At 37.8% G+C, this 15,539-nt stretch overlaps 1 long non-coding RNA gene across 3 annotated transcripts in view; it reads right to left on the bottom strand.

Annotated features, from left to right (window-relative positions):
- The window catches only part of LOC140521449 (uncharacterized), a 251,463-nt gene that overhangs the window by 93,065 nt on the left and 142,859 nt on the right, over positions 1 to 15,539 (bottom strand). For all 3 annotated transcript variants that reach the window (XR_011972940.1, XR_011972941.1, XR_011972942.1), the window contains 2 exons: positions 12,300 to 12,383; positions 3,258 to 3,390 (listed from right to left, as the gene is read on the bottom strand). This is a non-coding gene — a long non-coding RNA (uncharacterized lncRNA). The remainder of the gene's footprint in view (positions 1 to 3,257; positions 3,391 to 12,299; positions 12,384 to 15,539) is intronic.

Here is a 15,539-nt window from a genome sequence, read left to right as displayed (position 1 = left end):
TATGTTGTAAAAGACTAACCACATTTCCCTCTGTCCTATCCTGCCCTCAATTTATTCCATTCTCTCCCTTGACCTGTCCCCCCACAATAGTGTTTGCTTCTGATTATCCCTTTCCCCAATTTGCTGTCTCTTCTATTATCTTCCCTCACCTATCCTCTTGCCCCTTGCCTTCCTGCCAGGGTAAAATAGATTTCTGTATCCAATTGAGTGTATGTTATTCCTCCTTAAGCCAAATCCTATGAGAGTAAGGCTCAATTATTTCCTTTCATCTCCCTCCCCCTTCCCCTCCATTGCAAAAGCTCTTTCTTCCCTCTTGTATGTGAGATGATTTGCTACATTCTACCTCTCCCTTTCTCTTACTCCTAGTATATTCCATTCAACAGTAAATTTCATATTTTTAGGTATTCTCCTTTCATATTCAGCTCACCCTGTGCCCTCACTATATATACACACACACACACACACACACATATACACACACATATACATATGTATATATACATACACACATACAACTATGTACATATACATACCTACACATATACAATGTATTCATACATACCCATACATAACTACATACATACATACATATATATATTTCTTCCCTGTAACTACCCTAATATTGAAAAAGATCTCATGAGTTACAAATAACATCTTTCCGTGTAGTATTATAAACAATGTAACTTTAATGAGTTCCTTAAGGCTTCTCTTTCCTGTTTAACTTTTCATGTTTCTTTTGATTCTTGTATTTGAAAGTCAAATTTTCTATTCAACTCTGGTCTTTTCAACAAGAATGCTTGGAAGTCCTCTATTTCATTGAAATTCCATTTTCCCCCTGAAGTATTATACTCGGTTTTGCTGGATAGGTGAGTCTTGGTTTTAATTCTAGCTCCTCTGACCTCTGAAATATCATGTTCCAAGCCCTTTGACTTCTTAGTGTAGAAACTGCTAAATCCTGTGTCATCCTGATTACATTTTCACAATAATTGACTTGTGTCTTTCTGGCTGCTTGTAATATTTTCTCCTTGACCTAGGAACTCTGAAATTTGCTACAATATTCCCAGGAGTTTTCCTTTTGGGATCTCTTTCAGGAGGTGATCAGTGAATTCTTTCCATTTCTGTTTTACCCCCTGAGTCTAGATTGTCAGGGCAGTTTTCCTTGATAATTTCTTGGAAGATGATGTCTAGGCTCTTTTTTTAATCATGATTTTCAGATAGACCTATGCTTTTTGAATTATCTCTCCTGGATCTATTCGTGGTCCTGCTTTTACCCAGTCTTCACAGCCATTACCCAGAGAAGTAAGTCTTGTGAAGAAGGAGCCAGACATCCCTAACAACTGCCATATACAGCATTCAGGTTAGTCTCACTGAAGCACCAAAAGTACCTTAAGGGAGAGATAGCATGTGCCAAGTAAGTGAAACCACCACCACTTCCTCGACTACAATCTCTCCTCAGACCATGATGGAGATAGCTTGGCACCTCAGACCCAGAAAGAAGTCTTGGGAAGGGCAAAAATCCCAGCCTAGTACTCTCAGGCACTATCCTGGGAAGAAAGTTGTGGAGACACAACATGGTAATAACTTCTGTGAGTGCTCCTGAAGATCCCAAAGAAAGTTCTTGTGACCAGAGTCCTTGACATTGTCAAATTGTCCAGCATCAGAAACTGATCTCATTTGATCAGTAGAAGTGACTTCCAAGAAGAGGCATTAAAATAAGTTTTGCAGCTGTAGCTAAAGAACACAGAACCTTTCCATCTAATTCACAGCTGAAGCTGTTCATATATGTTGTCTCCATATTACAATGTAAGTCTTTTAGAGCAAGGCTGTCTTTTCCCTATTTGTGTCCCTAGCACTTAGCAGTCTACTTTGCATACAGAAAGTGCATAATAAATGCTTCCTTCACTTATTCATTAAGAGTCAAACAAAACAAATGACCATGGTGGCCATTAAATATATATATGTATATATATATGCATGTATACACAATACATATACACACATGCACATACATATATTCATATACACAAATATTCCACACATACATACATGCACGTATACATATATACATACTCAGTCTTTACCCTGAGTTCATCATTTTCTGTCAGAAGGTGGGTAGCATATTTTGACAAGAGCCTTCTAGAATTATAGTTGGCTATTGTATTGATCAGAGTTCTTAAATCTTTCAATTATTTGCCTTTATAATGTGCTGATATTATATAAATTGTGCTTTGGGTTCTTCTCACTTCATCCTGCATCAGTCTATCCAATACTCCCTAAATTTCTCTGAAACCATCTCCATCATTTCTTATAGCACAATAGTATTCCATTACATCCATCACCTTTTGTCCAACTGATGGGTAATCTCTAGGTTTCTATTTCTTAGATCCCACATAAAAATAGCTATAAATACATGGGTCCTTTCCCTCTTTCTTTGAACTCTTTTGGGAGATAGACATAGTAGTGGTATAGCTGGGACAAAGTTTATGCACAGTTGAATAGCTTTCTGGGCAGCATCCCAATTGCTTTCCAGAACATCTGGACCAGTTCACAGCTCTACCAACCATGGATTAATCTGAATGTTTTCCCACAGTCCTTCTGGCATTTGTCATTTTTCCTTTTTGTTAATTTTGGCAACTTGATGAGTGCGAGATGGAACCTCAGAGTTATTTTAAGTTGCATTTCTCTAATTATTAATGATGTGGAGGATTTTTTTTTCAAAACTACCTATTCATATATTTTGACCATTTATCAACTGAGGAATAGCTCTGATGGTAATACAGATCTGAGTGCAAGTCTTCTAGCTACAATCTCAGAACGCTTTTCTGCTGCGCTATGTGGGTCTTTCATTCAAATGAAGAGTGGAAGGAAAAAGTGTAGATGGTCAACAGTTAAATTTGGTTGAAATGTATTATGTATGAAAGGGTGTAATAGAAATGAAGCTGTAATGGGAAGTTGGAACAAGACCCTAGAAAGTTCTGAATGCTAAGCCAAGTCTTCTAAGTACTTGGCAAGAAATGGAAAACCTTAGGGACACTGGAGGACCCAGGAGCTATCCAAGACTATAAAGCAAAGTTCCCAATCTGTGTCAGTGGAGTTCATTTCCATAGCAGGAGGTCCTTACACCAATGAAACCATGGATTCCCTAAAAAATGTAAAACGGAGAAGGAGAGGACCTAGGTTTGGCTGAGTTTGACTCACCAGGTCCAAAGCAACTTCCTTCCAGAGTCCTAAAAGAACGGGCCATTGTGATTACTTACCTATTGTCAGAGAATGTTATCCAGATTTCATAGTGTAAGAGAGTGGAGTCAGCAAACTCTGAGGCCATTGAGACTGACTTTGAGTGGTGGCAAAATTCGAGAATGCATTATCCCAGGGATGCTGAGTGAAAATCTAAAAAAGGAAACAATGAACAAAAGGAGTCAGAATGGCATCATCCTCAAGGTTAGACTGAACTAAGCTCTCTTCCTCTTTTTTATTTTTTATTCTTGGATAGGTGTATAAGAATGGGAGACCAAAGGAATTTATGTGTGTTTGTGGATATGGAGTATATGTAGTATACAAATAAAGGTAGATATATATATGTATATGTTCATATGCTTTTTACCTAGATTTTAGCAAACCATTTCATAAAGACCCTTGTATCATACATGAGCACAAGACAGAGAGAGTGGGCTAGATAAGAGGATGGTTAAGTTGGATTTGGATTTGGTTGAACGGTAGTACACAAACATTACTAAGTTTAGGCTTGATAAAAACCCAAGAATGAGTTTTCTAGTACTAGACGCTGGGAAAAACAAAGACAAGAATGATAGACATCTTAAAATAAGCATGTCCAAACAAGAATTTACTGTTTTCCCTAGGCAGCTAGAGGCCACCATAGTGCATAGAGTGCTGGGATCTGAGTCAGAAAGACTCATCTTCCTGAGTTCAGTTGTGGCCTCAGACACTAACTAGTTGTGTGACTCTGGGAAGTCACTTAACATCTCTGAGTCTGTTTCCTTCTCTGTAAAATGGGATAATAACAATCACATTACCTACTTCTCTTTGTTTTGTGAAACACAAATGAGATGATATATATAAAGTGCTTTGCAAACTTTAATGTAATGCAAACATATTTAACTATAGTTTTTATGGTTAGATTGAATTAAGTATGATTAATTTTAAAGGGGATAAATGTAAAGTCCTACATTGTATTTTTAAAAAAATCAGCTAGACCAATGCAAGAAGCAGGTTGGGGAGGTACAACTAGACAACAGTTTGTATGAATTAGATCTGGGAGAAATATCTGAATATTTAACACGTATCTAATGAGCTAAAAATTATAAATCACTCAATCACATCAAAAGGCATTTATTAAGTGCCTATGGGCGAGAGATATAAATGCAAAGAAACAATCCATATTCTCAAGAAGCTTACCTTCTAATGGGGAAGGGAACAATCTTTATAAGTATAATCAGAATAAAAATAAAGTTAAATACAAAGCCGCAAAATATAAATTAGTTAGGGAGCAAGGAATTTGGGAGATTAGGAAATGGTAGCTGAGCAGCAGCTTAAAGGAAAAGAGGTATGCTAGTAGATGGAGATAAGGAAGGAATACATTTCAGGCACATGGAATGGCCACTACAAAGGCAGACAGAAGAGAGGTGGAGGGTGTCATGGGAGTAATGAAAAGGTCAGTTTGTCAGAAATACAGACTATGGAAGGGAGAGCAATGGCCAAGGAGGGCATATAGGCTGGGGCCAGAAATGTACATTAAAAAGCTGCACAAGATATATTATGTTTTATCTAGAGGCAATAGGGAACCAAAGGAGTTATCTGAATTTGGGCATGATATGGTCAAATCTCACTTTAAGGAAAATCACTTTGGAAGTGGTGTGTAGGATGGACTGGATTGGGGAAAGACATTAGGTAGGGAGACCATTTAAGAGGCTTTTACAGTAATCTAGGCAAGAGGTGTTGGGCTGAATTGAGGTAGCTGTTGTGTGTGTGAAGGGGTTACACACAAGAAATGCGAAGACAGAAACAGTAAAATTGATCAATTAATTGGGTATATAGAGTGAGAGCAGGAGTGTGCTGGAGCAGGCTTCTAAGAGCTGATCTTTAATTTTCAGTGTGAGCACTTAACACGGTGGAAATGAGCAAACACAACAAATCAAGGCTTGTGTATATTGTTTTGTTGATGTCTAGACTTCAAGTGAAGGATAAAATGGTAATGATGCAGATTCAACTTTAAAATGTGTTGTGTGAACTTTTTTTAAAGACAATTGTTAAGCATTTACCAGCATACCACTGGGAGGTGGAGTGGGGGGGAGAGAGAGAGAGAGAGAGAGAGAGAGAGAGAGAGAGAGAGAGAGAGAGAGAGAGACAGAGAGAGAGAGAGACAGAGAGACAGAGAGAGAGAGAGAGAGACAGAGACAGAGACAGAGACAGAGACATAGAGAAAGAGAGAGAGACAGAGAGACAGAGAGACAGAGACAGAGAGAGAGACAGAGAGAGAGACAGAGAGAGAGAGAGAGAGACAGAGACAAAGACAGAGACAGAGAGAGACAGAGAGACAGAGAGAGACAGAGAGACAGAGACAGAGACAGAGACAGAGAGAAGGGAAGAGAACTCAGAACAGTCTTGGAGTACACCCACAATTCAGGCATGTGATATAGTCATTATAGATGCTTCGACATAGGAAATGGGAAAAGTGCAATTGTACAGAAGACAAAAACCAGGAGAGAGTAGTGTTATAAAACCCAGAGAAAGGAGAACGTCCTGGAGGAGAAAAAGAGTGACTAGCAGTGACAAAAACAAATAAAAACAAATAAGACCTGAAGGTTTTAGTAGACTACAAGCTCAATGAATCAAAAATGAGATATGAGATAACCAAGAATGTTAATGTGACCTGAGGCTGCATTAAAAGAAGCATGTGTCTAGACAGGAGGAGGATGGTGATAGTTTTACTCTACTCTGCCAGTCAGATCACAGATAGAGTTCTGTAGTTCATTCAGAATGCCATATTTTAAATAGGGACATCGATAACCTAGTGTTCAAAGCAGGGCAACCACCATGGTGAAGGGTTTCATACCATATTTGAGTGTATGAAGGAACTGGAGATATTTATCCTGAAAAAAAAAAAGCAGGGACAAATGATAGTGATTGTAGTATGTTCTAATAATATGGAAAAGTAATTATCTATTTATCTTTAACATTCATTTAAAAAAATTTTGAGTTCCCAATATTCATGCTTCATCTGCCGCTCCTTTATTCATTGAGAAGGTGAGCAATATGATGTCAATTACACATAGGACATCATGGGAAACACTGGAAAAGGGCTTAGACTTGTCCTGCTAATCCCCAGAAGACTGCCAAGTTAGGAGCAATGGGAGAAGGTAGCAGAAACTTCAACGTATGCGAGATGTAAGACAATGTATTCCCAAGATTTAGGGCTGACTAAAAGTAGACTGGGCTGTCTTGGGAGATGGTAAGTTTTCCTTCACTGGAGGTTTCTGATAAAGGCTTCATGACTATACCCTGGAAATGGTAAAGAAGAGTTGGGTTGGAATAGATACTTTCTGCAGTCCCTTCTAATTCTGGGATTCTGAGCTTGTATTTTAGCCTAGTCACAACAGGAAGTCATGTAAGGTTGTTGAGAAAGAGAGTGCTGTGATCAGATACGATCAGACCTGTTCATTAAGAAGATTAGAAGCCATACAAAGGATGAATTGGGGAGGTTAAGAGGCTATTAAACTCAGGTGAGGTTCACCTCACCTCTTACCTCTCCAATAAGGACTCTTCAATAAGGACTCTCCATAAGGACTGTACATATGTATGCTGTCTGAGGATCAACCTAGCAAAGTTTAGAGAGGCTCATCACCAGATTGGGTACACTGGTTATGAATTTTTTGCTCACAGCAACTCTGAAAGACTAACTGTTATTTCACTACCATTCTATGGGGAAGACAGTGCAAGAACTGATGGAATTATAGATCTTTTAAGAAACATACTTAAGTAAAAGCAATTACCTTGAAGTGAGGCAATCAAATAGTGCCATATTATTAAGGAGCTCTTTTAAGGCATTCTGAAGACACTCATTCCCAAGCCCTACACTCCTGGAATGGTGAGGAAAGCACAAAGAGTAGTATAACTATGTTCTTTCAAAGCCTTTGGAAATGAAAAGTCCTCCAGCAAAAAACCAAATTCTTACTTGTTCAAAAAAAGTGGTCTAACTTATAAGCCCCTTGAAGGCAAGAAGTACTTATACATTACTGAAAATTCCTTCAGGGCCATGAATCCAATGAATATTAACTGAAGATGATAAAATAAAAACTTAGAAAAAGAAAAGATGAATATCATTCAGATATCACTTACTTGACCTCTTCCAATATATTTCCACTGTTCCATTCTTTCCCTCAAGTTCACAGATCTTTTTAAAGATTATTTGTACAGGTAAAGTATTACCTCAGATGAAGGCGGAACCAGTCATAAAACATATCCCAAAGGGGCAACAATAGAATTGAGTCTCACAAGCCTTTCTGTCCTGTCTTTGATGGGAAAATGTCTTCTGCTTGTGAACGAAGCCTAAGTCATTACTAGATGCCAAACTTCTTGTTGTCTGATTTTCTGACTTCACATTGAAAGTCCTTGGTTTATGATTCTTAAATTGGGGGAAACTGGACAGGTGATTATTACCATCTCAAGCAGTTACTTAGCCCTATTGTTGGTTGACAGCATTTCTAGTATAAATCCTATTTGGAAGATTTAACATATTTTGGCCATTACACATTGCACTAGGCTGAAACTCCACAGCCAAGCTGACAACCTGCATGTCAGTTTACTGACATCAAATTATTGAAATGCATTTAACTACTTGCTATTTCATGAAAAGGAAAGGAAGCAGGAAAAAGAGAAAGAGGGGAAGAAACAAAAGCAATGCCTGATGCCCAAGTAGATGAAGCTATATTCAATCTTTTTTATTTAAAAAATCAGTTTTAAGAATATAGAGACTAAATTTTCAGCTCAGCTTTAACCAAGATATGCTTTTAATAGGTTTGTTTTTTCCCTCAAAGCAGTAATTGCATTATCAATTTTCCAGACAGACACAGGCAAAAGATACCCTGTACTTTCTTAAACATGAGACCTTTGTAAGCAGGGCTTTGGGTGGGATGAGAAAGGTGGAATGCCGTTCTCATTCTGGCTTTGAAGGATGCCAGTTTTCCTGAAATTCCATGTGAGCTAGAGGCTGCTTTGGGATACCTTTCATTTGTCTTTTTGTCCCATACTAAGTTTGCTTCCTTTCCTAAATCTCTCTCATAGGAGTGGCATCAACATTGGTGGAAGAAGGGAGGAGGAGAGAAAGAAAATCATTCAAGTTTCTTTTCTCCTTTCAGTCACGTCTTGACCTTTACCATGTGGCTTGATACAAACTACTAGCAGTTGAGAGCTTATAGACAACTAAAAATGTCCAAGAGATAGAAATTAGTGAAGATAATTGGCTACTTTTATGCCTATGGAATGTAAAAAAAATAATAACAACAAAAGTGTTTTAAGTAACCCTATACAAGGGGGTCAACAAAAATTAGCCTCTTAGCCAATTTCTTAAATACATGGGAATATCATGGATAGTTGTTTTCTTTACCATTTCTAAACCAGTGATTAATATTTAATACTTATTAAAAAGCAAAGTAATTTTAACTAATGAATTAAAAATATTTTTACACAGAATATTTACCATTTGTAAAATCATTTACGTTACAAAGTCTCATTCAAAGAAGTTGAGCATAGAAAAAGAAAGCATAAAGCTAGGATCCAAGAGGCCAGTTACAATCAGAACCCTTGGTTTGCAATAACCTTAGGAAGCATTTCTGCTACTTATACTCTACAGCCCTTAAGGAGAGGATAAACTAGCATTCTTAAAGTGAAAGTCATGGGATTGTTCTGAGAGTCTGGAGAAGACACAAGGTGGACAACACCACCATTTTCATCGAATCATATTGATTCTACCTTCTTGTTTTCCTAGCTACCAACTTTCCTCCAAAGTTCAATCTTGCTGACATATCATTACTTTATTCCCTAACTCAGGGCTTCATTCTTCATCCATTTCTCTATCATTAACTTTCTCTCCTCTCTATACAGAATCAGCCTGTTAGATATCAAATGTATAGATGTGACTTCTAAGCCGAAGAATCCCCTTTGGAGCCCCAAGGACCCACCCAGCAGTTAAAGTCATAGATTGTAATGGTAGCTGCTCACCTACAAAGTGTAAGACTTCATCAGCATATAAGATCAATTTCAGGTGTCCTCATCTTATTATATAACATAGAGAATTTGATGATATTCTTCTAAATAATGAAATTTCATCTGTCTAGGAGTATGTGACCTAGTGTATGGATCCTTTTCTTATCCTTTACTTTTCCACTACTGCTTAACTTATGATTAGTTCTGTTTTCATTTGTATCTCCATTAATCCCAATAAGGGAGGAGAGAGCAGGTAAATATTCAATCAGTCAATGTCTCATCAGGTGACAGAGAATAGGTTAAAACTAGTAGCTAAACTGGACATTCAAAATAATAGATCTCCACGGTCAAAAGCTGTGGAGATCATTCATACATAGCTCCAAAACTACCTGAACCAAAAATAAAGCCCCTCTGAGGGGGTGGAAGCGACACTTATTTGAATAAAGGCCTTGGAAAATTGGGGAATGGAGGTAGTTGGATGTCATCCCATTCTACTGTACCTCCCCAACTCTTCAAGAGTTGGGCTGCTGCAACAGTGATCACATTATCAGAGGAACTCTTCTTAATAAAGTAAAAGAAGGGTATAGCTGTAGCATCTCCTGAGAATGTCCTTGAGGTGGGAACATGAGGGGAAGACTATTTTTCTGCTTCCATAGCTACATTTGCCAATCACCCATTCATTTTCATAAGTGAGTTAAATAGAAGCCTGGAATTATTGGTGGTTGTCATTTACTGGAGTTCAAGGTTTAAATTCTAAAAATAAATGTGCTGTTATCTGCTCAGTGCAACTATTGTTATTTTCATAAAAAAGGGAAGCTGGAGAGGAATGAAAGGACAGGAGGACAGGAATGACCATGGTTGCCCTTTTATTGCAGCACAGTATAGTAGAAGTAGCATATGACTTGAGGTCAGGAAAGACAAGGGTCCAAGGCCCAAGGTAATTTAAAATCTGCTAAAGGATTTTGCAAAGATCTTATATTTACCATACAAAGAACGTTTAGCAGTAGTATGACCATGGGCATGCCACTTAATTTCTCTGACTCTCAGTTCTCATATTTGTAAAGCAGAGATGATAACATGTATATGCAGTACCTACTTCAGTGGGTTTCTATGACAACTCAAGTGAAATAATATATGTAATTCCCTTTGCAAACATAAAAGCACAAAATAAATTTCATTTATTATTTTTATTATCAGAGAGACAAAGCAAAGAAAAATCATTCATGTTTTTAAATTTTTTTAGTCCCAAGTTGACTAACCCCTGATTCCAGTGAAGCTTTGTTCAAACTATGAGATTTCTACATTGGTACAGAAGATCAAGTCATATTCAACTGGTTTTGTTAAGTTTGCAAAATCCTTGAAGGAGAGTAGTGGTTCACATTGCTTTATGAGTGATGTCTTGGCAAGTATGCTAGATGTATTCTTTTAAGAGAATGTTTATTATCTCAATTAGAAACATTAGGAAATCAAGCTTTTCCTTGACTAAGATGGCATTTGAGTTTAAAACTCATTCTAGGATTTCTAGCCTTTTCACTCTCTCTGTTTGATCCTACTTTCTTCCCATGCTTGCCTGTGATAAACAGGCTCCATTTCTTGGTCAGCTTTGATTTAATTTATTTTTGTTTGTTTACTTTGTTATGTTTTATCTTATCCATGATATGTTTTAAGGGACCTTTATTTAACTGAACTGTGTTTCAAGTGTTTTTGTAGAGTGCCATCAGAGAACAGTAAGAGGGGTGGGTGGGGGAAAAATGATCACAAAGAGATGGTACTTAATAAACGTTTAATTGAATTGGATTTAAAGGAATAATAATAATAATAGTAACTGATATTATTATAGTTCTTTAAAATTTGAAAAGTCCTTTAACATACATTATCTTCCCACAGTGACTCTGTGTGGTAGGCACTATAACCATGATATTTCCACTTTAAAGAAGAAAGCCTGGAGAATTTGTATGTCTAGTCCATGATCATACAAGTAGTGAATGGTAATGAAGGCAGGATTCAAACCCCATTCTGGTTTTCTCCAGACTTCAAGTTCAGCCTTCCTCCTCCTTCAGAACTGTTAATTCCAGAGTTTCAGGGAAAGAATTGCCTCAATTATATTACGTGAATGCAGTAGGGAAGTTACGATTCATTGGCAGACTTAACTCCAAATTTCTTGGCATCTGTAGACTAGAGTCAGACCTTTATCATCATCTGAATATAGATTTTCATATTTAGTTTCACGAGGGTTCTTTTTGGGCCAGGTCTATAAGTCTAATATTATAGTTTTTTCTACACTCTCTTTCAGAGGCTATGGCCCTTGGCAGAGATAATGACAGGAAAAATATTTATAAGTCATAGACTTGTCATAAACTCCATCCAGCCAGAGGATTGGTAGTCACTTTCTTACTGCCAGTCCTCTATTTCTTATTAAAAAGACTTTTAAAAATTTCATTGTTAATCATTTCAAATCAACCAATTTCCCAGAACAACTAATTGAGCTCTCTGTGTCCAGTGGACAGCTGAAAGAACCTAACGTTGCTTCCTTTCCCTCCCCCCAACCCTCCTCCTTCCATGTGTATATGTAAAGATGACTATCCTTTCTGCAGCTTTCAGCCTGAAGGCTTCGTTATCCTATTGCCCATAATTCAATTTGCCCCTTCCTCAAAGATCTGGTTCTGGATCCACCTCTCCCCCACCTCAATCCCTGCCAGAATCACCATGCAGACAAGCTCAGCTAATAATTTACGATTAATGTGACCAATTACTAACCCCCACCTCAAGACCCCTGCTATTTGGAATACTATCAGCTGATTGGTTCACCGGGAGAAGGAAATAGCAACAAGGTTGGGAAAGGATGGAGAGAGAGAGGTAAAATAGCAATAAAAAGTAATTACATAAAAATGCTAAAGATATTACATCTGTTATTTTGCTTAGCCCACTGGGCTTGACAATTCCAGGTTTCTGCTATTGTCCATGCTCAGACAGACAAGAAAAAGGGGAAAGGGAAAAGGATCCTTAAATGAGATTATTAAAGTAGTGCATGAGAAATAAGAATCGTTATTACACTGGAAAGGAAGAGAGAGACTCACTGAAATTTCTTTCTGCAGATTTGCCTTTGTGATCTGCAAGGTGCTGTTCTCCTGCTTACACTCTGTTACCCTGGCAACGGACTCCTGTAAAATAAAGATTATTAAAGCGCATATGATTATTTTGCTGCTGAGTGAATGAGACAAGCAGCTTCTGAAATTCCTTATCAGAGAAATTCAATTTTAGGCCAAATTGTGTTTTTGCCTCCTCCTGGTTTCCTCCTTCCCTCCCCCCTCCCCAATAAAACCATCATCTCCACAGTTGTACATGATATTTTGTCACTAACTCTTTCCCATCCTTAGTTTTTCATTTTAGCTTTTATTTTAATTCCATGAAAGCATTTGCTTTTAAATTACTATTTTTTTATATAGCTCCAGTCTGTTTTCCTTATGATGCACATAACCTACATCTGCTTATGGATGGGAATCAGGAGGGGGAAAAAGCAGTATACACTTTGATTTTACCCTAAACTCAAAGGAGAGAGATTGGGTCCTTATATAAACAGTACGTTTCACATATAAAATGGAGTATATGAGGTTAGATCAAAAAGAGTACAAAGAGTTTAGACAAAGTGAACAGTGACATTCTTAAAAACTGAACATAGAGACCAGTGATCATCATTCCTTTTTTCTTGTGAGTTTCAGGCTTTGCATTTTCCACATTGTGACTGCCCTAAGGTGATCTCATAGAAAAAAATGCATGGTTTTATAGTGTATTGGAGAGCCGATAACTTACATCCCATCCAGTGCCTTTAGACCTTGATGACCAGCTGCTGAGAACAATATTAACCTTCTGGGAAAGAATCCCAAAATTTCACTTCTCAAAATGGGGTTGACTTCATCATGCTCTCACACTTAGGTGGTAATGAATTTTAAGGTTATCTAACGGTTGATGAGAAATTAGCAGCAACTCTAAAAGAGTTATACGATGATTTCTTTGGAATTAGCATGCCCTATTTCTGTGTGAAGACCAATAGGTAAAATCTATTCATCATTTTATCAGCACTGAAACACTTAACTACCTACCGGACACTGTCTAGGCGCAGGGAACACAAACCCAAATGTGAGACAGCTGCTGCCTTCCAGGACCTTTGACCTAAATGTTTGCTATCCTTCTACTGACTATGTAAGAGAAAACTCTAATTTCACATGCTTCCAGCCACAATTTGGAGTAGCTTTGGGGTACAGGTAGAAGGAATTATGCAAAAAAAGGTGAAATGTAACCAGAGGAGCCCAGAAGACACCTTTGCTTTATGATGTTTCTAGAAATTTTACATCTGGGCAGATGAACAAGGATAGCTCTTAAAAAGCCTTCATCTTACCATGCACTAAATAAGATCAACTGTCAATGATGAATGATGTTTCCATTGGGGTCATGCATTATACCTTTCTACAACCAGGAAGCAAAACAAAATCTCCTAACATAGGATATATGGGAAAAGACTCTATGGATGATCGTAATAGCCTTATTTTTAAAAGACCATGTGAATGGACATATTTAGATCTAAGCCAAGTTGCAAAACCTTACCTCAATAAGGCAGCATAAGCATTGGTTTAATTTTAGGGGTTACTTGAAGTTAAACTCATACCCTGACTTTTTATATGAAAGCAGACTGCTTTTATCAAAGAGATTGTTTTGCATGTTTTTAAGCTGCCAAGTTTCTATTAAATTCCAAATACAAAACGTGTTTAACATTGCAGACCAAACCTGAGCAAAGGCTGACAGTACCATGGAAAAAAAATACCAATCCAAAAACATAAACAAAGCTTGTGGGTGTTATTCACTCCCAGTACTGCCCAGAAGGTGTCACCACAGCCCCATTGGCTTAAAAGACTTGGGGAAGAATGGGGGAGTAGAAGGCAAAAGGGAGAAAAACAGACACAAAGCCAAAAAAATAAATTACTTCATACAGACAAAGAAAAAGAAGACAAACTGCCTTGGAGTGAAATCCCCAAACACAAGGTTCTGGACGCTCACCCTGTGCTAAAATTACCACATCACAGCAGGTAAGGGTGGGCTCTTACCACCCATCAAGGGCAACAAAAAAGGAGGCAGTGGAGGGAGGTCCTGACTACTTGAGCCAGAGAGTCACTTGATGGGAAGGAGAATCAGGAAATGGAGAGGAAATATCCATATTCTTCCCTAAACTGGTTTACCTCATTGTCATATCCAGTTGTTCCAAAGCTGCAGTAGGCCATAAGAAAGAAAAGCTAAAAGCCTAGCTGGGAAGGGATCCTAGAGGAATCAAAGATGATAAAACGCAAAGTCTTTCATTTGAGAAGCTGCACAAATTAACTCCAAATTACTGCCACCGTTGGACAAGTGGCAGCTTCGAGGCACAAGACTTGTTGCCACACTCCATCTTGCTTTATTGTGGTGTCGCAGCTCACGGACTAGTAGCTAAAAGCTATCCCCTGTATGGCATTACAGCTTTTAATCTCCACTTTTTTTCCCCCTGCAGTTTAATTAAAAGACAATGAACCTTTTAAAGTAGTTGAATGGAAAATATAAAATTGCACTATTCTATCAAAGCCTGAGATCTCCCCACTCTCAGAGTAGAGGGGAGAATTCAAAAGAATATCGCTGGTTTATTTTATTATACTCCAGTCTACTTCTTCAGTTCTCTCATCAGAAGGCTCTCTGTTGCAACAGCCATGTGGAGAGAAAGGCAGGGAGGCAGGCAGCTCAACACTACATTAACTGGCGGATTTAGGTGTGTGTGTGTATACATAATTTTCAAAAGTTAGTCAACTTAGATAAATCCGATCCATGAGAAACTAGGATTGAAAAAAGAAGTTATTTTCTATAATGCTGCGATCCTAATTAATATTTTCCTGTTATGTCTCGCTAAAATAGGCCCAAACACTTAGTAGCCTCTTTTATATTAATATACCTTGTTCAACATATAGTTACCATTAAGACATCCAAGATGTCTTAGAATATACACATTTCAATAAAATTAAATCAAATATATATGTTTGAATGTAGTAAGACACAAGCATGCTTATTCATTCTGCTTTTCTCCAAGTTTGCAGCCAAAACCTATTAATTTTGGCAAAGGGCATCAAGACAAATTCGTGCCTTTTTGAAAAGTTCCATGGGAGTCTTTAAAAATGAACCTCTTGTCTACTCTTTATGGACATGAAAATGCTTCATCCCAAGGACCCCTTTATAGTAAATTGCAGGCTGTTCTGTTTTATCTGCTTTGACAGGATGAAGGGCCAAGTTGGCCCTAGAGGGAA

This window comes from Notamacropus eugenii, chromosome 1 (assembly GCF_028372415.1).
Source record: "Notamacropus eugenii isolate mMacEug1 chromosome 1, mMacEug1.pri_v2, whole genome shotgun sequence".
In the NCBI taxonomy this organism is placed as follows: domain Eukaryota; kingdom Metazoa; phylum Chordata; class Mammalia; order Diprotodontia; family Macropodidae; genus Notamacropus; species Notamacropus eugenii.
This window is presented reverse-complemented; position numbering and strand designations above follow the sequence as displayed.